The sequence below is a fragment of the Ambystoma mexicanum genome, chromosome 4q, assembly GCF_040938575.1.
Source record: "Ambystoma mexicanum isolate Mex_15411 chromosome 4q, UKY_AmexF1_1, whole genome shotgun sequence".
Lineage (NCBI taxonomy): Eukaryota > Metazoa > Chordata > Amphibia > Caudata > Ambystomatidae > Ambystoma > Ambystoma mexicanum.
Window position 1 is genome coordinate 634,597,751 of NC_090928.1, and position 22,806 is coordinate 634,620,556.

At 46.9% G+C, this 22,806-nt stretch overlaps 1 protein-coding gene across 2 annotated transcripts in view; it reads left to right on the forward strand.

Moving 5' to 3' along the window:
- Window positions 1-22,806, forward strand: part of VPS54 (VPS54 subunit of GARP complex) — a 2,536,401-nt gene that overhangs the window by 2,033,828 nt on the left and 479,767 nt on the right. The window lies entirely within an intron of this gene.

Sequence of the window (22,806 nt, forward strand, 5' to 3'; positions counted from 1 at the left end):
ATGCAGTACTCCGAATGGTAACATTGGACAGATTTTCCTCGAATCCAGAGTGTTATTGGCTCAAAAGCCACAATTCGCTAGTGGTATCATGCAGGGCCTCGAGGGCACTTGTCAACTACTGTATGTGATCATAAAAACTGTATTGAAGAGCCTATGAAAAACATTTAAACCTAATATTTTATGGGTTTTTTTCAACAATTTTATTGTGTTTTCCAACAAACATGTACATGTTATCATCCGACATATAGTTGTCAACAACATATGTTACACACAGTTAAATTGCTGCCTTAGGGGCCGCTCACTATAGGTATCAATGGTTCGCCTTGGTCGCGCATCTACGCTTAATGACTCTCGCCCTCATTCCCCCTGCCTCTCACACATAAAAGGGGCCCATACATTTTGAAAATTGTTCAGGCGGCCCATGCGTATTGCTGTGACTTTCTCCGCCACAACGATCTCCCAACATTTTGACCACCATAGGTGAATTGATGGTCCCTCAGCATTTTTCCAGAGCCGGGGTAGCGCTACTTTTGCGGCTAGGAGCAGATGGGTGCACAGGCGTGGGATATGGCTGTTGAGCGGAAATCCCCCCTCCCGTCTCTCCCAGAAGGATTATTTCGGGGTCCCAAGGGAAGGTGATCCCAGTTAGATCGCTGATGTGACCCACCACCTCCCTCCAGTACCTTTCGGCCTGCGGTCAGGACCAAACCATGTGGAACAGTGTGCCCCGCTCTTTACATCCGCGCCAGCAGCTTGCTGAGATTTCAGGTTTGGCTTTGTGTAGCTGTTCTGGGGTGATGTAGCACAGTTTATAGCCGCCTTCTCTGTTCGAGATGCATTGCATACTCTTATGGAGTCTTGCCCAGATTTTCACCCATTCCTCCACGTCTACCTCTCTGCCCAGATCTCTCTCCCAATCTAGCATATATTTTCTTTTTTAGAGGGATCGGTTCTGTTTAGTAGACGGTATAGCGTTGAGATTCTGCCCCTGGAGGGGGGTGACAGGAGCGAGAGCTCCAGAGCTATTAGATCCCTGGATCCCCTTTCCCTGATCTCTTTGTGTGATAACCAATGCCGGAGTTGGGCGTAGTGGCACCTCTCTGATTCCCCCACCCCAAACTGTTCCTTGCATCTCTCGAATGTTATGGGGAGGCCGCCCTCCAGAAAGTCTGCAATCTTTTGTAATTCCCCTACCTTCCACGATTCAAAGCTTCTCGCTGATGTTTTTGTAGTGCTAATGTCTTTAAGTGTGTGTTCTCCAACATTGGATTTTTCATAGGTTCACATGCTGTTTGAATATTCCCCATCAGGCTGGTAATCATCTGTAATGTTAAAGCCATTTTCATCTGACTTTGAAACTGCAGTCGCTTTAATGTTGTCTTAGTTGTTTTGGGTCATATTGCCCCACTGCCACTAGGCAGAGACTCCCTTAGCGCCACCCCTGGAGGCCATCTTTAGATTTTTTACCCGATACTCGAGTGTTGGGCGCCCTCCCAAAGTTCTCATCTCCATTTGCTGATCTACATACTTTTTTTCTCCAGAGTTCATCAATATTTTTGCATTTATTTAAGATCTCTGCTGAGTTCTTCCAGATTGCAGTGGTTGGGTGTATTTGTACATCTCCTCCAGTACTCCCCTTCTAGGCAAACCTTTGCCACCTCAGCGTTGAGGCCTGTTGAATGCTTCCTTTTCACCCCACCATGGCTCATCCAGAACCAAAGGCTTAGAAAAGCCTGTTGTGGACATGCTCCGCCTGCCACTTAAAGAATATCTATGTGGAAGACCAACATGTGGAGTGTATTTACTGCCTGTATCCCAAACACAATGTCAACTTGTATACCTTTTCCCATTCCTTTTCTAGTAAGACTCTCTGAGACCGGCACAGAAGGTTAGTAACTTGGCTAGATGAGGGTACTGTGGTTCGGGCTCCGTTTCCATGCAGTCACGCTTCACTCCACCACAACAGATCCCAGGATCATGTTCCATCTTCTTAGAGGTCCAGATCCCATGAGGGGTCTTCCATTGTGTAGAGGGTAAAGAAAAAACATACCACCCGTGCTCAGTCTGCCAAAGATAAGGCAGCAGATGTACCTAAGCCTCCACCTAACAAGATTGACTCTATGAAGGCTGCAGTGATGGCTTCAACAGGCTCCTCCACCAACGTCTTCAGCGTCTACGACACATCGGTCCATGAAGAAAACGACCCTGTCAACATGCTCTTCATCGTTGTCTGCCTAGAGCAGCAGGTCGTCTTCCAACCCGTCTAAGTCCTAGTCCACCACTCCATTGATGTCATTGTTGGCGACTCAGTCGATGTCTCTGGCCGTTACATCATCGATGACTAAGGCATCCACCGCATCAACAACAGTAACCACTTTGTCGATCACAAAATCTGCAGTTTTTTTTTTTACTTTTATTTATAGGCAGAGGTTTACAGTGAGCACACATGTTGGAGCACAATGTACATTCAATACACAACTGGTGCAATATACAGGTAATATATAGGTACTACAGCAATCCAGGGAGAAGCAATGATTAATAAAGCATCGTAACATTTAAGAGCAATCCGGTGAAACCAGAGGCGAGCTACCATCAGCTGCATTTTCAGACATATTATTGAGATAACTATTAAAGGAAGACCACACATTCTTCGGACGGGAGTGTACAGGGAGCATGGTCAAGTATTCCTCTTCGCAGGTCCGGGACCAGGCAAGTGTACTAAGCCACCTCTGAAAGGTTGGGGGGGGGGTGATTTTTCCAGCACTGAAGCACACATTTGTTGGCTATCATACAGCTTATGTTCAGAAATGTTGCGTCTTGCCTAGCGCCCACAATTCCCCAGACCCCGAACAGGACTCCGAATGGGCCGGGATCAACCACTCCACCTGTGATTTCAATTAGGACCCTCAGGATCTCTTCCCAGACGTTGTCCAACTTGCAACATGCCCAGAACATATGTAGGTGATCGGCACACTTTTCTCCACAACGAGCGCATGTCTGTGTATCAGTATTCGAGAACCTGGAGATTCTGCGTGGGGTGTAGTACAGTCTATTAAGCAGTTTAAATTGCATGGCTCGGTGGCGGAAATTAAGGAAGACTTTATTTGTGTGTGAGCACATTTTCTTCCACAATTGATCTGATAGTTCCATGCCCAGTTCGTCTGCCCATTCGGTGCGTGTCCTAGAGGGCCGGTCAGGTATACTAGCCAGCGACAGCTTGTACAGAGAGGAGACGACGCCACGAGTACCACTTGAGTTGGCTATGTAGGCGACTTCAGGACTATCAGGGGGTTTGTTCGGGAAGGTGGGCCACCTGGCACGGAAGGCGGTGCGAAGCCTATAATATTGTAACATCTCAAGTGCAGATCCAGAGTGGCCCTGTTTCCATGACTGTGGATCAATGAACTTCCCGTTGGGAAAGAAATCAGCAATTGCATGGTAGCCTAAAGCGCCCCAGTGGTGGGCTAGAGTAGCATCATATGTGGGCTTCAGCCCCAGGAACCTCCAAGCATGGAGCCATTTATAGTAGGGGCATGAGTCAGCTGCCCCGCTTAGGAGGCGGTTCCATGCAAATAGTGTAGCCGCCACTGGGTCGAGTGTAGAGTCGGGAGAGTATTCCCGATGAAATATCAGGGTCATAATATTAGTTTTATCTGCAGCCAGCGACTCTAATTTGACGTGTGGGCAGATTAAAAGACCTGGATACCAGTACGTGGCATATTGGGCCTGTGCCGCCGTCCAGTACAACAGCAGATCTGGCGCTGTGAACCCCCCTTCTCATATAGAAGTACCATGTCTGACCATTTTTTACGAACCGCACCCGAGTGCCATAAGAACTGCGCACATACTTTGTGTAGAGACGTGAAGTACTGTCTACCTGGCCAGATCAGAACGTTACTAAAAACGTACAACAGTTTAGGGACCAGAATCATTTTGATGAGAGAAGGACAAAGGGAGGCAGCGCCATCTGGCCATTTTCGATGCAGCGAGCTGCGCAACGGCTGCTTAGTCGTCTGTCAGCAGGGTGCGTCTAGTCAAGGACACCTGGACACCTAAGTATCTGATGCCCCCAGGGGACCAGCGGTGCGAATACTCCGAAGCAGGTTGTGGGGTATTGCTAGTCAGGGGGAAAGATTTCCGACTTGGAGTAATTAATTGTGAACCCTGAGCAGGTGCCAATGCGTGTGATGTCTCGAAGAATGGGGTCAAGGTAGATGGCGGGGTCTCTGATGTATAATAATACGTCATCGGCATATAATGATATTATTTCGGGGTTGGCCTTCAATCGTATCCCTCTGTGAGCGTGTTGTGTCCTGACATGGTCCCCCATAGGCTCTATTGCTAATGCAAAGAGAATCAGGGAGAATGGACAGCCTTGGCGGGTGCCCCTAAAGAGTGTGACTATGACGGAAGTCAGAGAGTTGATACGGACCCTGGCCACTGGGGTAGTGTACAGCAGTTTGATATATCCAATCATGTTGGGGCCGATACCAATAGTCTCCAGTACCAACCACATATATTTTCATGAGACCATGTCGAATGCTTTCTGGGCATCCAGAGTGACAGCCGTGGCATTCGAGTCTTGGTCAATTCTTGCCATGACATTAAAAAGCCGCCGGATGTTGTGGGCGGTGGATCTCGCAGGCACAAAGCCCCCTTGGTCTTCGCGCACCAAGTGGGTCATAATCGGGAGGAAGCAATTAGCTATAACTTTGGCAAAGATCTTGGTGTCCGGGGGGGGGGGGCAGAGCTGCACACTAGCAGCTTAGGGCTGCGGCAGCGAGTCCTGTCCGATCGTGTGCTGGGGCAGTGGAAAGGTGACGTGATTAATACTATTATCGGCCCAATGGTAGGCGGATAGCAGTGAACATAATGGAGGCGATAGGAGGCCAGCTAAGTTATGACTCAGTCATTGTCCATGAGGTCTTCAGCCGGATTATGGCGAGGTATTTGCGCCTCTGTAAACTTCACCGCTTCATCCGGGACGGTAAAAAAGTAAAGCTTTTCCCTGAAAGTGAATTTGAGTCGAGCTGGGCACAGTATTGCATACAGGATGTTTCGCCCTCTGCGCAGCTTTCTCACGCCAAGAAACTGGCGCCTCTCCTGCTGCACCCCCACAGAGAAATCGGCGAAGATCCTAATGACCTGGGAGCCAAGGCGGAGTTCACCCTTATCACGTGACAGACGGAGGATGAGATCTCTGTCCCTATAATTGAGAATCCTAGCGATGATGGGCCTTGGTAAATCTCCAGGTTTCGGTCGTGGTGCCTGGGAGCGATGGACGCGCTCAACAGTAAAGAAAGGGGACAGATCAGGATTGTCGAGCAAGTCCTTGAGCCGATTTTTGACCGGCAGATCCATGCGGCCCTTGAGCGCATTTTCCGGGACCCCGATAATCCGAATGTTATTCCTGCGTGATCTGGATTCTAAATCATCGCATTTTGCTTTTACGGTCTTCATGTCGCATGTTAGGGAAGCAACAGTGTCCTGAAGGGTGTGCAGACCATCTTCAGTGGCTCCAATTCTAGTTTCTGCTTCAGTGATCCTGGTCCCGGCCTGGTCCAGTCGAGATTTGAGCGATGCAACATTGGCATTTATGTCGTCTAATTTCTCTTGGAAAGAGGCAATGTTTTTTGCCATGGATTCCATCATTGCAGTAAGGTCAGGGGTTGGTGTGCTCGGGCGTGAATCAGGTTCATCTTGGGTTCAGGATGACTGACCGGACTCAGTCCTAGGCGTTGCTTTGATGAATTTATCCATGGTTCCCATTTTATTAGTGCAAAACCTGAAAGGAGCAGGAAAACTCCGACCTCTGAACCAGAGTATTATTAGGACATGAAAAGCGGAAAAATGTGGCTAGACCACAACATCATTTACATCAATGTATCAAAGTTTATTTAAGGTGATACAAAAATAGAAAAGCAATTTAATTACCATTTAATAAACACTAATAAATTTGACATTGCAATACAGCAGCAGAATGTGCCTAAATAGGCTAAAACATCATTCATACTTGCCATTCATAGTGCATCTTTCACTCACGACTCAACACACAGTGACAGACATCCAAAATGTTAAACAAGGCTAATACTAAAAACAGATGAGGAGAGAAAATCTATTGCTGCTCCTCACAGCTGCATTCATTGGTATTATAATTGCCAAAACACATAATAGAGCTGATTAGAAGCACATCTATTATAAGGGTGGATCAGAAAAGGGGATACAAAGATCACATCCCTTAGAGTTTTTTATTAGTGCCACAGGATCTGTTAGACATGGCTAGGTGGCTGGGGATGGAAGAATGTAGAGTAAATGACAGTTAGGAGATGGGGTCGGTCACTATGGACCAGATAGGGGTGGTTCACGCCCGTTGTTGCGGCAAGGGGCGATGAGATGTTGAGGTAATGACTCAGCAGAGCAGGGTTATATGTCTGTGAGGACTAGACAGGGATGAGCTTAGTTACAACAGATCGGCCACCCAGCAGTGACATTTCAGGTGTGCAATGGTGGAGGCCCCAGAGGTCTCGCCCCCGCAGACAAGGTCAGTAGCGATATAGGTGTGTGGGCAGACCGCTACCGCCAAGTGGTGGTTCTTGCAATTGCGGCGGTTGAATCTGAAGCCAGTTTAGTTGCAAAGAGTAATGCCGGTGAGTACAGGAGCATTAATAGAGTGGATTGCACTGTAGTGCGGGCGGGACTCAGCGGCAGGCAGGCCGTGGGAGCCCCCTCGTGGGATACGGACCACTCTCCAGATGTCAGTGGTGGTAATGAGGGAGGGTGAACCGATGCTGGTGGACTGGATGGTTGGCAGTGGTCAGGTCCTCGGGCGTGGGGACCAGGATCCACAGCACGGGCCACATGCCTGGGTGACCCAGTGTCAGATGGAGAGAGAGGTGCGGGTCTGTGCCAGTCCAGTGACAGGGAGTATACAGAGCACAGCAGGCAACCCCTCCCAGCTCCTCACCTGTATCGAAGCAGATACAGCTCCTGATGGTGGTCGAGGGAGAGAATCAGGGTCCCGCCGGGGGGTTTGGGGGAGAGCTGCACACTAGCAGCTTAGGGCTGCGCCAGCAAGTCCTGTCCTATCGTGCGCTAGGGCACTGTGTGCGCACTGCAGGGGCAGCGGATGAACGCGGGCTGCCCGCCGCGTACCACACCCCGGCGGGCAGCCCGTGTCGGGCCGTGAATGCTGCAGTGCGGCAGAGGCAGCAAGAGGCCAGGCCCGCAGACCCAGGGGGCTGCTCCTTGTCGGCCAGCAGATGCCACCCTGATGGGAGGCAGGCCCGGCGCCCGCTGCGGAGCAGGCTGGGTGCAGGTCCCCCGCAGCGCACAGCCGGTGGAGGGGGGCAGGAGCGGCCAGGGTCACACGGGCAGCACAAAGGTGAAGAAAGTGTTCGTTGCTCCAGTCGGTGCCCGGTCGCTGCAGATGAAGGGCACAGCCGGATAGTGGCACTCCAGTGGGTGCGCGGCAGCTCCACACGGCCTAGTCCGAAATGGCCACCAGCCAGGCTGCACACCCAGACAGGAGACAAGCAGTCGTCGTTGGGCTGTAGAGCTCCGATATCCTTCGGGATTGGGAGCTAATGTAGCTCGAGGCGTCCGCCACACAGGGTAAAAGATACAGATGCAGGATGAGGAATCTAACCGCCGATTATGTCGGATAAACGATGTCTGGGCACGGAGCTCCAAAGCTAGGCAGCCATCGCTCAGGCTGCTCAACAGCACCCCCCATCTTCTGCTGTTTTTTAACCAGCCACCTGACCACAGCCCCCAACTGTTTCCTGCGGCTCGCTTCGATTCAGACAACCCCTGTTGCGCTGATTCTTTGTTCCTCCTTCAGTCCCCATCCCTTCCCAGGAACCCCTGAGCACTACTTGAAACTTGTGATGGACACTGAATTTGAGGGTCTGGAGCGTGTGTTTTTGGATGACTGAGAGGAAGAAGTTCTTTCGTCAATGCCGCCGGCTGAGCCACTTCTGATCATGCAGCCACCACGTACCCCTTGTGTTCCTGCTGCCCCTCAACCTGTATTGCCACACTTCCCATCACTGGACATTTTGTCTACTCTGCAGAATCTAGTGTCAAAATTGCAGTACAGGGTACCGTTGGTCCTGACCGCTCCACATGAGCTCCCTGCTACCCCTGCTCCACCTGGACGCCGTAGCTGCATCTCCCAATTGGCTTCTTGCTCGCCTGTTGATCCATCAGAATCTGCGTCCGTGGAATACGCTTCTGAGGGTAGTGCCTCTACTCATATTACAACGGATCAGTTTGATGACCTCTTTCCAGCGAATGGCGAACCTGATGATCCACCCATCTGAGATTCCCTGCCTGACAAGATTGATACTTTTCATTCTCTCATGTTCAAAGCTGCTAGGATGTTTGGTTTGTTTCCAGACGAACAGAGGAAGTCAGTCTTCCTGTACCAGTGCACGGAACAGGCACAGAAGACTGCTGTGTCGATTCCTGTGCTGATAACATCTGGGAGGATGGCCAAATAAGCATGAATAACCCCTTTATGCCTCCTTGAAAAAAGGATCGGTCCGAAAGAAATACAGGGCCCCGGATAGCGCATCTAAATGCCTACAAACCCAGTCTAGTCTTGATTCTGTGGACTCTGCAACTGTTTGCAAATGCACCGCCAACATTTCTTCTCCATGTGCTGTTTAATCTGACAAGGAAGGGCGGCAGCTGGACGTTTTTGGTAAGCACATTATTTATACTGCAGCAACCACAAGAAAAACCACAAACTCCTTGGTTATTCTCTCCTGCAATGATAGGGAACTGTGGTATAATGTGGGCGCCTTTCTGGATTTCTTTCCGGACGACAAGGAGCAGACTTTTAAACTTCTTCACTGGGGTGAAGCTGCTTCCGACTACGCCATCTCAGTTTCAGTGGACATGGCTGGCACTGGTTTCTACCAGGGGGTAACGGTGTGGTCCTGTATCAACAAAGGTGGTTGAAGGCTACCAATTTATGGCTGGAACTGCAAACTAAGATCATGGATATGCCTTTTGACGGCAGTGACCCCTTTGGCAAAAAGGTTGACGACACTCTCTCTCCGCCATCAATACTGACACTAACACTGCCCGGCCCTTGGGTACCCTGCAGCAATGCCAGCAGTCCATTCATTCAAGGAGGTCCCAGTTTTCAAGATCCAACAGGGACTATAGAGTCTTATCGGTCAGTCTTATTGATCCAATACTTTTACATCCAATGACAACTACAGGGGCTGGTCCCAATCATAACGAGGCAATCAACGGCGACGTGGCTCCTCCCAAACAAGGGGTCAAACTCGTAAGCAGGCCTGACCAGGCAGTGAGCCCGCCCCTCCACTTCCATGCCCTTCCTTGGAGGGTTTCTATCCTGTTTCCTTGCCGAGTGGTCCAACGACACCACAGACAAATAGGTGTTGTCCACTGACTCATGGGCATAACCTGGATTTTCAAAGTCAACCACCCAACTTTCCTCCAACCACAAAGGTGTAGAAACATCTTTTGTCGCAAAGTCATAGCATGACAGGAGTTTATTCCAGTTATTTCCTGGTCAGGAAAAAGTCAGGCAGTTGGAGGGCAATTCTAGACCTTACTCTGTTGAACAAATTCATCAGATCTCAGACTTTAAGGATAGTTACACTTCAACACATCCTCATGCAACCTCATCAGGGATATTTATGGTCTTGACTGGATTTGTAGAACACACACTTCCATGTCCCAATCCATCAATGCCACAGGAATTTGCTCCAGTTCACAGGGGCTTGGCTGCACTATCAATTTAGGGTGCAGCCATTCGGCCTCAAGTGCTCCCCAAGGGTTTTCACCAAAAGTCTGGCCCCAGTGGCAGCCCACCATCGGGGGACCATCCACCTGTACCCGTACCTTAACGATTGGTTGATTAGGGCCCCTTTTCTTCTTCAGGTCATACATCACACTGTCAGCTATCTACTTTTATCCTTTCTGGGATTCTCCATCAATCGGAGCAAGTCCTGCTTCACTCCTGCCCAACAGATGCTATTCCTGGAAGCACAGCTAGACAGTTTCTTGCATGGATACCCTGTCGGACAGGGTTATGACCATCCTGACTAAGAAATTCTTGCTCTTGCGGAAATAGATGGGTTTGGTTCCTGCATCCCCTTAATACAGCAAAGTGTGATTAACCTGACGGTGTCTCACTTACTAGTCCCTTGGGATCTGTCATCCAGGTGGCCATGACGCAGCCATCGCTACTGGATCCAGTTCCTGGGGGGGGAACCAGTGAGAAAGGATCACCTGCATGGGGGGGTCCTCGAGGAGTGGAAGTGGGACACCGATGGGTGAGACTGCGGTGTCCCCCCTTCCTGTACCTTTTCCCCAATCCTACCCCATAGGATACTCAAACACTCTACCCCCCTTTCTGACACAAACACTTTCACCCATTGTGAAAGACGACGGACAAATACCAAAGCCAACATGATCTGTTCCAACTCCAGGGTCAGGCAATTGACCAATATCATACATTCACCTGACATCCCTTTCCCTTCCCACAGGGATAAAAGTGGGAGCACGAGAGCACAATACGAGCAAGGCACACCGCACAACGAGTGAGGTAACTCAGCACGTTCCGTGAAACCTCCACAGAAGGAAATGTAAGACCACGAACAATAGCCAGTGTGTGTTGCAGCAGATGTCAATGGTAAACAAGGCCCTCCTTCACTGATAACCAAGCCGAGGGGAGACACTCGCCACCGTGGTACTGGTCTTGACTCCAGAGACAAGAAAAGCCAAGTGGTTCTTCACAGCCGGTGAGTTGCGGGGAGAGCTGATAAGAAACCAAACTGTGTTTGAACAAAAGTAGCAAAATAGCTAATTCTTTGAGTTCAAAGAACTGTTATTTTGATACGAGAGAGGAAAACCAGCTAGACAGGAGTTTGGAACCATGTAGGAGCGTGCTTGAGAAACTCTGGGCAAATACCCTATGGTTGAAACTACCATTACCAGAAGGCCTTTGGAACGGCGCAAGAAGAGTCGAAGTTGTCATACGGGGGTATAGCAAAATCCTCTGTACAGTCAAAAGTCTTAGACCAGCAAATGAAGCTGAAGCTAAGAGAAGTGAATCCCTCATTTTGTGAATTGCAAAAGTTGGCAAGAGTGAACCCGGCGGAGGGATGCCAATGAACAGGGAGCAAAGTCTGAAGTCGAAAATGTACAGTGTGTTGACAAGAGTGAACCCGGCAGAGGGATGTCCACAGTGAACTGTTCAAAAAGACATTCAGATTTGTGAATGGCACAGATGAGATTGTGTTAAAAGCCATAGTGAACCCGACGGAGGGAGGCTGACATTCGAGAGGAGTCTGACCCCGGAAGAGTGGGACCCAGGGGTGAAGAACCATCACTCTAAAGACAAGTAGAACATAACTTTTTTGTTTTCTTGTTTTGAATATATTAGGCATTCGGAAGCAAGAGATGGAAATACTGAAGGTCCCAATATCAAAAGGAACATTTGTTTATTATTTTTATAACACTTCAGATCCTCGGAGGCAAGAGACTTATTGTAGAAAAGAGATTTAACCACCAAAGGCCCTGATAGTTGAAAGAGGAACTATTAGCTTGTGCTGGGAAAGGTTGAGCATGTGCTGTGCTCCAGAGTCCTACCTTGTCCCGCGCTGAAAACGTGGGCAAGGGAGACCCTGACTACAGCATTCTGACTTATTATTTGTGAACACGTCTTTCTTTACCTAGAACCCTATCCCCCATCTTTTGTTTGCATTTAGCGTAAGGATTGGCAATATGTTTTTCTTAGTATAGGCCCCTTTTATTTGACAAGACTCCACTAGGACTGCCTTATTATTATTTGATGTTCGTAACTTGCTCCCATTTTAGATTTAGGTTAGGTATTTTTCCCACTCTCACATACAGTTTAATAAACACCATTGAACTGTGATCACTTGTCTTTACTGTTGCCACCATGAGTTTCTTACAACAGCCAGCTTCAGGTGAGGCCTCTTCAGGAGTTCTTGGATGCCCGATGAAAGCAAGTGTTAAGATGGATTTCTATAATCTGGCCTGGTGGACAAACTTTAGGAGGCCACCATAGTTATAGTGAGAGAGTGAGACCACCCAGTATGGCACACAATAATTCAATTTAGACAGTCAATTCTAAAAACACAATTATTTATTGTAGGCATTATGAACACACTGGAATATAAATCTAACAGGTAGTATTATCACACATTCTATAATACGAATATATGCAGTCACTAGAAGTTCAAAATACACAAATATACATCAGATAACTTAAGCAGCAAAACAGGTAAGTATTTTAGATGCAGCCAATGATGGGAACCAGATCTCAAGACAATATCCTAACTTAGAAGTTCACACCCTAAGAAGATTGGGGCCTTGTGCCCAAATGTCGCAGGAGCCATGTTTCTCACCAGGATATTGTCTCTGTAGGAAGGATCCTTGATGAAGGATTCGTGTGCTGGTGATAGTTTCAAACTATTTCAAAGTTCTACAACAATATTACAGAGGTAAGAAAGAGTGTTCCTTTTTTCCAGACCTAAGGCTAACCCAGGGCAGGATTCCAGACCGAGAGAATATTGTAACCTGCATTGCCAAAATCAATGAGGGTTAATAGAAAAGAAAAGGGAACACAACTTACCTGAAGAGGCATATTCAATATGGGAACATTATAACCTGCATTGCCAAAGCCAAAGAAAGCTGAGAGTGACACCAAGGCAATTTGAATGCAACAGTCCCAGAACGAGATACCTCAAGGGAGGAAGTTGTAAATCTCATTACCAACAGCCAAACGTGTATACAGATAGAAGTCAGAGATTGCAGAAGAAAAGTCCTCCTTGTAAAGAGGTTAGAGGGGGAAGAACCGTAACCTGCATTGCCCACGGCAAACAGATCAATATTAGAATGATTGTTCTTGTGTGCAGTATACTTGTGGAAGAAGCTGTACACCAATTGTTATGAAAGTTAAGATTAAACCAAGAAGCAGTTGTTGATTCAACTTCCCCGTTGAGGATTTAAGTGTGGCAAGGTTGGAACAAGCCTTACCACAGAATACAAGTTGGTGTAGGAGTTTTATCCTGGCAGGCAAGTAAACCAGCAAGAAGATCATTTTGAAGTACTGTAAATGTGGTAGAAGATTGTGATGGGAAAGAAGTGATATTTCCACTACTGTGTTTGATGAACTGTTGTGATGGAAAGGAAGTGGGAATTCCATTAGTGTGTTTGATTAACTGTTGTATAACCATCCTGACTAAGGTGTTGTTCATGAAGGAGAAATACAATGTGATTTATCCTCAGAGAAATAACATTTACCTTAACTTCTGGCTTGGGGGTGTAAAGAGAAGTTCCTTTGGTTTGCCAAGAGGAAGGTTGTGGGAATTTCAAATATTTGTTTGAGTGTGAAAAACCCTTTGGAACTGAAACACTTTACCAAGTGAAGGACATATTGAATGAAAATAACTTTGTACTATACCTGGAGTGGAAATTGGCTTGTGAAAAGAACTTTCCTGAAATTGGACTTTGGTTTGAACTTTGGTTGGAAACATCCTGAATTGATCCAGGGGAAGGGGATCCAACCTGGTCACAGGGATTCCCGTTTATAACTTTTGTGTTTTGCATTTATATGTTCTTTTGTGAAGTTTAAATGGCCAAATACTTCCTATATAATTTTATGTTAGTGTGAGGGACAGATACCTCTGGAACATAGGTTATTTTCCTTTAGCCTTAGTTTGTCAGGTAGGAAAATCCTTGTTCGGCTAGGGAAAGATAGGCGTTTGTCTCACCCCATATCATTTTATAAAATGGCAACGTGTGAGAAAACTATAGCCAAGTGTCCATCTTGCATCTCTGACTCCTCACATGACACAGACACTCACAGACCTGACAGAATGCAGTGCAATGGGGATATACTTTTGTATCACCCTATTATTTTACACAAAGGATTTTTGGTTAATTGTATTTGTGCGTAAAGATAAGCTGGTGGCAGCAGTTACATTTTTACAGTTTTTGTATTCTTTTTTGTGTGCACATTCAAGTTTATTGCATATGGCTACTAAACATGGCTATTGCTCTAAATTGGCTTTGCCACAAGATTTTTGCTTTTCTCTGGCCATATTGTAGTTTGGCCTTTTTCCTGCCTCTCAGGTCAGGAAAGTCCTTATAATGTCGAGCACTTTCTTGGGGAAAGGGGTGTGCGTCTTTCTTTCCCATGAAGGGGGCTGGAACTGTCTAGTTTCAGTCCACATCCTTGGTCGCCAGAAAGTCTGCTACTGGGGCGACTGTGAAACCAGTAACTGTCCCTGATTCGACAACTGCTGGCTGTTTGAATGGTGAAGATCCTTACCATGGATGGGCTTGGACTTGCTTACAGCTTGGATTTTGGATACGAGGAGGACCTCTGCAGCTTGACGTTGGAGCCAAGAATCCCTAAAAAAAAATGCTGCTTGCTAAAGATCAGAAGATGTGGCCCGGCATCCCTTCCTGTGTCCGGCCTGCTGAAGCCCTGCTCCTCTGCCTGATCTCCGAAGACCCTGAGCAGTGCTTCAGCCCTTGGACTAGTGGGACCAATTTGTCTTGACGACATCAAGAATCCAGCCCTCAGAGCCTTCAGAAGTATCTCTGTACTGCCCGTTTGACTGACCAGCTCTCTCAAGGGCTACCTCGTCAGAACCATCGCCATTCCAAATTGAATCCTGGGACTTTGGTGGCTGCCAGCATGTGCCACAGGCTTCCTTCTCGCAGAATTTCAGCTTTCCCAATTCAAGGAAACCTGTCCTGGAGCAGCTGCTGTGACCACGGCTGGAAGGATGCCTATCGTCAACTGTGTCCGGAGACCGTAGCTGAAGGTAGCCTTCCTCCAAGTTGTGAAGTATCCTGAAGGCTATTAATGGGTGGATTCTGGATTTATTTTCAGAAAAGGGTTGCCTCTAGCATTCCCAATCAACCGGAAGAACCCACGAACCTTTAACTCCTCTGCACCTCTTACTTGAACAAATGGTCAAAGATCGAGCCCCCAGTTATCCCCCTGACTGATTTTTCCTGATGACATGGGGGTAAGTGAGGATCAGTGTGCCTGCCCTCCGCATCCACTCCTGTCATCCGAAGGATAACATTGGAAATATGTTCCCTTGTCACCTAACTTTATTCCACTCAACTCTGGTCGTCGAACCTCAGCATCCAAACTCCTCGTATTTGTCACGGGTCTGCCAATCGGGGTTTGGGACCCACCTGGGACTGGAGAAACATCCAAACTCCTCTTTGTCGCATTGCATGGTAGAAGGTATCCAGGTCTACCAACCAGGGTCAGGGAACCACCACCGTTTGGAGAAGCCTAAGGAAGGCCGTTGAAGGGAGACTTTCCCCCACAAATTGTGGAACTATGTTGTAAGCCCAAGGAAGGTTGGGGATGGGAGAAGTTGCACCAACCCCAATGCCGTGGTTGAACTCTCAGGCTTCTGGTTGAACTGCACCAGAAGCCTGAGAGTGGAACAGGGGAATGGAGCCATTCCCCCTGGTGTGTGGTAATTTGTTTGAGAGTTTTGAGAACTGTCAGGAGGACAGAGATACTCCTGAACTTTGGTTTTGGATCTTCTTTTGGTCATCTTAATTTTGGAACTGTATTTTTCTACGGAATCTCGCAAACCACAGATAAATCCCTCTTTTCACCTTATTCTTAGTCATTCGTGTGAGGGTTAGAAATAGGTTTTTGGACACAACAACCTTTTTGACATCCTGACTGACCACTTGGATTCCTTCGAGGCAGGGAAACCCTGTTGGTATTAGAGACAGGTAGGCGTTTTCCTACCCTCCTTTTTTATATAAGTATGTATAAATCAATAATACAACCATTGTGTCCAAGTCTTACATCTGCGCCCTTGCAGCACATATTAGGAAGCAGGGTTGTTCTTTGAAGAATGGACTGGCAGGTGCGTCGTTACCAGTTCCCGCAGAAGGAGGGTATCCATAGTAATGCCTGCTGCGTTAACCTTTGTTTCGTACAGGTCACGTAACAGAGGATTTATTTGTCAGAGCAGTGTAGAAAAAAAGTAAGAAGTCCTTCTCAGTTTCTGGAGTTTCACAATAGTTAGATATTTTAGGAAGATCAGTTCAACGATCCTTTACTAATACACTTTCTTTTCAATATTAAAAAGGTTACAACTAAGGAAGTTAGAATATAAAGACTTAAGTCCATTAAGAACGTTCTTTAAGAAGTTGAAGAACCTTAAACCACAGTGACTGTAAGCAATAATACAAATAGTAGTTCAGTATCCTTTTCCTTCAAGAAAGAAAGACTGCAGTTTTCAAGTTTGTGGACATACATTGCATTCTAAATTGTCTCCAGGGACTTCAGTGGAGACTCTCGGGTAATGCGTGGAATTGGCGTTGGGATTTGGGCAGCAGATTATAGATAGTGTTGAATTCACAGAAAATGTGTGCATGTTTTACAGGCTTTGGTTGTGAAGACGTATCGGTGCAGGAGAAGTTTCTGCAACTTGTTTTTTTTATTTTATCCACTTCCCCTTTAACCCCATGCAGGGACTTAGCTCACACTGTAAAAATTGAGTGTTAGACTGGACCCATAAGGAGATTAGTGGGACATAGCTTTTGCGACTTTTAAAAATTAGGACCTTACAATTGTAAGATACTATGTGCAATATAAAAATACAGAAATTCACAAGGGAAATGTACATGGGTGTAATTTTACGAGGGGGCAAGTGTGTTTGCCCACCCCCCCGACATTTCTGACACACCATTTTGTCCCCCTCATTTGGCAGGGCACCCTTTCCTCTAGACGTCATGGCCCCCCAACATTTTCAGCAAAGTTAATCCACTGAAATCATAGTTTCCCAGTATGGATAGTCTGAAGAACTGATCATTTTCCCTTTAACATGTGGGCAAAAAGGCAAGAGAGGTGAAGCTGAAAATGTTGCTAACTTCAAAAAGTAACAGCAGGATAAAAACAGAGGAAACTAAATTAAACACTTGTGTATAGGCGCGTTATAAATGCCATTTCATATCACTCATAGGAAGCTATGGAGGGTAAGTTCTAAAAAGAAAATCTTTCCTAACAGCAAGTCTCGGGCAGTGGGATGAGTTGTTGCTCACATGCCCCTTCTTCATTGCCCATCTCTGGTAGTCTGTGCAACCTTATCCAGGTTGCACCATTCCAGCCTCCGGCACAACAGGTCACAGTCTCCACTAACGCATCATTTGGGGGCTGGAAAGCGCACACCGACCACTACAATGCCAGAGGCCTTTGGTCTCTAGCCGACAAATTGCTTCACATCAATGTTCTTGAACTGAGAGCAGTATTCTGGTCTCTGAAATCCTTTTGCCTGCCATCTCCAGGGGAAAGGTTGTACGGATGACACAACCACCATGTTTTAAATATGGAAAACAAGGTGGCACCTGACCACCACTTTTCTCAGCAAACTTGCCGGCCCATGTGAGAGTGGGCCCTAGCACAGAGGATGTTCCTGACACACTTATATCTGCTGGGCATCAACAATTTGATTGCTGGCTCCCTAAGCAGCAAACTATGCTCCTGTCACAAGTGGGAGCTCCTGTGCGACCAGCTTTGTCTCGTCTTTCAGTCGTGTAGTGTTCTGGCGATAGACCTTTTCGCCACCCGGGAGATCGCCAAGCGTAGCGCATTCACCAGCAGGTTCTCAAGTCGGAAGCCTGGGGGACTGTTATGGAGTTTTACTAAAGTCAACCCGTGATAGGACTGTAGAATACTCGCTCTTAGATGTATAGGGCTCCAACTCTTGGGTTTGGCCTGAACTAACCAAAAGGTTTGGTACCTATGCTCAAGAAGCCAGGCGTAGTCTAGGAGGGAGTTGGGCTGTAGTTGAGTACAAAGTCCTTTCATTGCACTTATAGTCAAGGAAACATTTGCATACTGTAGTTATATGAAAGTAGGGTTATTATATAAACTAGGGCAATGTTAAATTCAAAAGCAATTTGGATAAGTAATGAAAGTTTCACACTTATATACAGTAGAACACACTCTGTTGCAACACTCAATTCAATAGTAGACCCTTAGATGAGAAACGGGTATTAAGAGTAGCTTTAGGTTAGCAAATCATTCATCAACCAACATTTACTAAATAGCAATACCGATAAGTCAAATAATAATAACTTTTTAAAATAAAAATCACTTTGTGTAGGTCTAAACTTTCAAAGTCCAGCCCTATGTGGGAAATGAGAGCCATCTGAAGGATTTCTGCCTCTCGGACGGGTGCCGTTAGGCACGGGAGAACACCATTGAGTCATCCATGCTGAGGAGGAGTGAACATCAGCATAAAAACTGCCTCGGTAAGTACCCAGGAGTGAGAGAGTACCTTCTTCGATGTCAGCGGCAGGTCACCAGGGTAATACAACAGCAGCTCCGATTTGGGTCTCTGTCCTTGGTGACTGGAGGAAGAACATTTAGCGGGAGAAGGTGGTCAGAGTTGGAACCGGGATGCCCAGCAGACGATTTTCAAGGCACTTTGTTGTAGAGGCTCGATGCATGCTTTGTAGCAGCAACGGTTGTCACCCGACAGAGTTTCTTCCTTCTCTCGGTCCATGACTCAGCTGAGGGGATGTCTATGATCGGGATGGAGTCTTTGTAGGCCCAGATAGATGCCCATAGGTTTGCAGCCGGACGGCACTTGACGAGACCATGTACCGCAGCAGTGCCCAAGGTCTAGTAGTTGACTGTGCCTGCCACATCAAGATCCTCACCTTCTATACAGGAACGCAGCCAAACAGCATGCATGCTTGTTAGGGGAGTTTTCCTAAAGTCCACTTGAGGTAAGACTTTATAAAACTAGCCCAATGTTATATTGATCCCCAACTCTTAGTATCAGTCTGTACTACTCCTGGAACCTTGGTAAAGTGGCAGAGCAGTCATGCTGATCATAAGAAGATGTGAGTTGTAGGTAAGTACACTGAACCCAGTTAAAAGTGCAATTCAAAGAAACGCACAAATACATTTATACAAAATATATGTTTATTATATTTACACAAGAGATATTTTAAAATACTTGGGACATTTAACCACAACACATGAATTGTAGATACTTTTCAAAGGCCACTGCTCGGGGTTACAATTGTTGCACCATTTAACACAAATGACAGTTCTACCATACTATTGGTACTACCGCGCACTGGCGTAAGAAAAAAGAAACATGGTAATTACATTTAGTTAGCAAAACCACATAAGATAAAGAAGAAATTCAAAGGTCCCTTTCACATGAAAGAGGATTTTTAAACACTGACACCAAAACGGCTTTGCATGTATGTTTGTAGTTTAAAGCAAGACATGAGGAAAATGTACCCCACCTAACATAAAAATGTCAGGGAAAAGACATGGTGCATGTTGACAAAAAGTAATGTATATTATGCTTCACATGCAAAATACCGGCAAACATTTGAAAAGAAAAGCCCACTTTGTTTCATGAAAAAGTTCCTGTAGGCCCGAGGAAGACCCTATTGCTTGCTGTGGGGCAGATTTCACAAAGGCCTCCCCTACTTAAAGCCTGGCTCTCATCCCAGCTGTTTACAACTGCAATAATGTGGCTTGCCTGAAAGGTGTTGAAAACTGAGTGTTCCCCAGACCTGCTGCCTCTGAAAGCAGTTATATGCAGACTAAATGTCTCTAGTTGGTGAATTAGAGGTATTTACAAGCTGCAGCCACCAACGTCAAACAACCAACTTCAAAGAGACTAATAAAAAACTATGGTCACAGGCTGGCCGGGAGACAAATTGCCTGAAGGAAGGCATGCTCGCATTTGCACATATGAAGATTCCCTTTGTTTAAATGAACTGTCATAATTGTTGCATTTTCCAAGGAACTGTAACGCTCACCTGATTACCACGGAGGCGCTGGTCTAGGCAGGAAGGAGTCTGTGACTCGAAAGGTGATGTGCAGGACTCGATTGGCTTCTGGGGCTGAGCCTCTTCGCACTGTGTGTCGAACTCGAAGGGTGAGATTTCTGCAGATGAAAGAATATATGGGGTTAAAGATCTGGGCTATTGAGTTTCCTTCTCTCTCTCTCTCTCTCTCTCTCGTCTAAGCTTCTCCGTAGAGCCCCCAGGTCAACGTGCTCACCTTAGATAGGTGAATGCTGGGCTCTCCATCTGCGTCTGGTGCAGGGTGCCGTTGCCAGTTCCTTCACTGGGTGAAACGTAGGCCTCTTAACATCAGAGGATCGAAACCGCCGTTAACAGCACGAGCGGTGAGTTTCCGGACACCTTTTAGTCCATATAGTCTTTAGGTGCGTGGACACGTAAGTATTGAACAGGGCTCGGAATAATGCTTTCTTCTATTTGTTTTGCAGGGCTCTAGCGTTAGAAGATGGAATGAAGAGAGCCAAAACTGGAGCCAGAACCTTGGAAAGAAGCGCTTGGAAATGCGTGAGTAAATGCAAGCGCTTTAACTGTCTCTTTCCTTCACAGCTGTGAGTTCGTGCTGAAGAGGTGCTGGAAAACGCCGGAGTAGTTGCAGGCGCTCTATTGTGGAGAGAGCGATGGGCGTAAGTAAATACCTGTTTAATGTCTCTTCTTTTGTCTTTCAGATGCTGGGTTGCAGTGTTGAAAACATCCGGAATTCGCGGATTGCCGGTAAGTAATAACTATGCTTTTGTCTCCACAGGCGGAGGTGCGGCGTGAAGAAATGGTCGCTGCCGATGGACCAGGTAAGGAATGCGTTGCATGTGAAGTCGTCATGCTAACCTGTTGTTTCTTGTCTTTTACAGGCGCTGCTGAAGACTGGATACTGGAATGGTAAGTATTGTTCTTGCAGGTACAGGATCGGAAGAAGAAAAGCTGGAACAGACTCGGTGAGCGTTCTGCTGCAGATGCAGAATAACGCGAAGCACACTTCATCAATCGGGTGTGGTTTAAATAGCCTAGGAGTGATGAGGCGTCTTCCTCCACGGCCCGCCTAGGTAAGAAAAGAGTTCCTGTTCCAGAAGAGTTCCAGTGTTGTATCCAGGGCGTGGATCTTGCCCCACCCAGGTAAGAAAATAGTTCCGGCTTACAGAGTATTCCTATGTAGCTGGTAAGTAAGCAGCATGGTCTGCCGCAGGTAAGTCCACCCAAGCATCTCCACACATATTATGAGCCCGGCGCTTCCTGTGCCGGGACCGATGGCTTTGATGAGCCTGGTGCCACCGGCGCTAGGACAAGGTCCAAAAGGTCCCAGTAGGGACCGGCTGGTGCCTAGGCTTAGGATTAGGGGCCTGCTTCCAAGGACGTTGTGCTGGTCCTGGCTCCTTGGAAGCAGTGATCATGACAGCACTCCCCCCCCCCCCCTCAAGGCCCCTCCTAATCGTGTCTTCTCCGGGGGTTTTGGCTTGTCGGGGTGATTCAGATGGAATCTCTTGACCAGACGAGGTGCGTGGACATATTCTGAGGGTTCCCAAGACCTTTCCTGGGGGCCGTATCCTTTCCAATCAATCAGGTAATATAATTTAGATTTGGAGATTTTGGAGTCTAGGATGTTCTTTACTTCGAATTCAAGTTCTCCTTCTACCAAAACAGGTTCTGGGAGTTTAGTCAATCGGGTTTCTGGTTGTACTGGTTTTAATAAGGAGACATGAAAGACTGGATGTATTTTCATATGCGCAGGTAATTCCAATTTGACAGCCACCGGATTAACTATGGCAGAGATGACATAGGGTCCAAGGTATCTTGGGATGAAGGTGCGGGGTCCTTTTAGAGGCAGGTGCTTAGTGGATAACCAGACCTGGTCTCCTACTGCGTAGTGAGGGGCCTCTTTACGGTGTCGATCTGCTCCTTTTTTGAATTGAGCTTTAGCTCTTTGCAGATGGGCAGTGGCTTCCTTAAAGGCACGAGTGATCTCCGAGTGCAAGTAATCCACAGCAGGTGTTTCGAATTCTTGGGGAGGATCCAGGTTAGAGGTTCTAGGATGGTGTCCGTATAATAGGAAGAAGGGAGTCTTCCCGGTTCCAGAATGAGTCGAATTGTTGTAAGCGTATTCAGCGATCCAAAGAATATCCTTCCAAGGGTTTTCAGTTTGTTGGAACATGCAACATAGATATTGCTCTAAAGTCTGATTTGTCCTCTCGGTTTGTCCGTCAGTTTGGGGATGGTGACTGGTTGAAGGTCTTACATCAATTTAGGCTAGACGACAGCAACTTCGCCAAAAGTGGGAGATGAATTGACTTCCCCTATCGGAGACCAAAACCGAGGGAAAACCGTGTAACCGAACGATGTTTTCTAAGAATTCTCGGGCCAATATTGAAGCTGAAGGTAGGCCCTTCAGGGGAATGAAGTGAGCCATCTTGGAGAATAGATCCACGACTACTAAAATGGTATTATACCCTGAGCATGGAGGTAAGTCTGTGATGAAATCCATGGACAGGGTATGCCATGGACAGGGAGGGATGTCTAATGGGTGTAATAGGCCGGCTGGTTTCTCCTTCTGACTTTTATTCTGGGCACACACACCGCAGGAGATTACAAAGTCTCTAATAACCTTCTTCCATGATGGCCACCAGAAATGTCTTTTGATCTTTTCCATGGTTTTGGTAATGCCAGGGTGACCCTCCATTAGGGAGTCGTGATAACAGGAGATTACTTGTTTTTGTATTTTCTCACAGGGCAAGTACAATCGTCCTCGGAAATATGGTAGGTCTTGATCCACTGAGAATTCTTTTCCCTTTAATTGCCAGTCCTGCAAATCGGCCGGGTTTAGGAGTGATTTGACTGTAGTCTTGATGTCTTCAAAGGATTGAGCGCTGACCAAACCCAAAATCCTTTGTTCTGGGATTATGGGTATTGGTTCTGGATTGGTCA